Here is a 2,394-nt window from a genome sequence, read left to right on the forward strand (position 1 = left end):
CAGGCCACACTATGCAGATTGAAAGTATGACAGGCAAAGCTGCACACATTTAATGAAAATGCTAAACATTAATTTAGAATAAAATATGTACAAATCCATTTGTCACACCAACCGGTATTGGAATGGAAGCCTTAAACCAGTACAGGTATGGTAGCTCCAAACCGGAATCATCATTCGAATACAGGGCCCAACTCGACATTAGAATACTAGCCCCAGCCGGTATTGGAATACAAGCCTTAAACCAGCACCGGTATGGTAACCCCAAACCGGAACGTCCCAGGAATGGGAAGGATTAAGAAAGTGGCGGAAAGCTGAAGGGCCGGTACATCGGGACTTCATTTCCTGCCAGTAACCCTAAACAAGTCTAGATCGATCTTGTGCCTGCTGTGGACAGTGTGGCCTGGTTAGACCTCTTCCTACCCAGCCTCCCCACTTCTCTCTCCCGGGACAGGCGGTACAGATAGTGGCAAATTTGCCATAAACACTATAAACGTCCCGACCACCTCGCTACCACTGTTTCAATCAGCTGAAACTGGGCTCAAAGTCTTCAGTTACTTTTCGGGTTCAGGCAGTTCTTGACTGAAAACTAGTCCAAGTATCAAAGTTCTGAATGGTGGTAGGAGGGGGGGGGCATAAGGTGGGGGTGGGGGGTTGCGTTATTAGTTTGGCTGTCTGGATGTCATCGACTAACAATGCTTCTATTTTATCCCAGATAAAATACGTTCACTCTAAAAGTACTGACACAATGGCTTACATAAATGAAAAGTTCACATCTCCTTAGACTTACCATATATATCCATCGAGAACCTTGGGCGTACATCGCGGACACACACACACACACACACACACACACACACACACACACACACACACACACACACACACACACACACACACACACACACACACACACACACACACACACACACACACACACACACACACACAAACAGACAGACACAAGTCGTATATATATACATGTATAGACATCTTGTGTTTAACAAGTGTTCCACCGTATGGACAAACAGATGCATTGAATTTTGTCAGGGTTCTTTAGGATGGTGTTAACAGCGTTTTGTATTCCCTAATGTCGTAGACGAAAGGTAATTATTCAAAGTTACTGTTAACCATAAAAAATGTTACAGAGAAAATGAAGGTTGTCTCAAAGTACCGTCCATTCACACACACACACACACACACACACACACACACACACACACACACACACACACACACACACACACACACACACACACACACACACACACACACACACACACACACACACACACACAAACAACACACACACACATACACACACACACACACACACACACACACACACACACACACACACACACACACACACACACAAACAACACACATTGCACCAAGACAAAACAAAAGGAAACAACAAGACAAGTAAGTGTTGCAGTCCAAACCTTATTCAACGTGAAGGAATCTGTTCAGCAATGAATAACGTCATTCAAACACTCTTCGGCGATTGGAGACCCGTTTTCTCGTGCACAGTTGATTTGAAAGCATTCAACCATGAAGTGCTCATGTCAAATTATCAACTATGGAAAGAAACTCTTCAGACTGTGTGTAGTTTTTGATAGCTTGCGGTGTTAGAAAAAACCCACCAACAATAACACAAAACAGGTTAAGTTTCTGGAATATTGATTAATTGACAAAACGATACATTTGCACGCCTGCGGTGTTGTTTTTGTTGTTGTTGTTGTTGGTGTTGTTGTTGTTGGTGTTGTTGGTGTTGTTGTTGTTGTTGTTGTTGTTGGTGTTGGTGTTGTTGTTGGTGTTGTTGGTGTTGTTGTTGGTGTTGTTGGTGTTGTTTGTTGTTGGTGTTGGTGTTGTTGTTGGTGTTGTTGTTGTTGTTGTTGTTGTTGGTGTTGTTGTTGTTGGTGGTGGTGTTGTTGTTGTTGTTGTTGGTGTTGTTGTTGGTGTTGTTGTTGGTGTTGTTGTTGGTGTTGTTGTTGGTGTTGTTGGTGGTGTTGGTGTTGTTGTTGGTGTTGTTGTTGTTATTGTTGTTGTTATTGTTTTCTTTCTTGAAAGTATTGCTTGATTGATATATGTGCTGCTCTTTTCCCGATTTTCATCTTCACATTTATTTCTGATGGACACTTGACTCGTCCTCGTCATCTTTTTCTTAATGATATCTGTACCTGTGTGAACTCTTACACACCTGTGTTCACTATCACCTACCTGTTTCAAGTCTCACATACCTGTATAAATTATCACCTGCCTGTTTCAACTCTCACATACCTGTGTAAACTATTACCTACCTGTATAAACTCTCACATACCTGTGTATACTATTACCTTCCTGTGTCTATCTGTGTACACTATTCCGCGCCTGTATAAACTAGCATCTACCTGT

This window comes from Littorina saxatilis, linkage group LG13 (assembly GCF_037325665.1).
Source record: "Littorina saxatilis isolate snail1 linkage group LG13, US_GU_Lsax_2.0, whole genome shotgun sequence".
NCBI classification, from domain to species: domain Eukaryota; kingdom Metazoa; phylum Mollusca; class Gastropoda; order Littorinimorpha; family Littorinidae; genus Littorina; species Littorina saxatilis.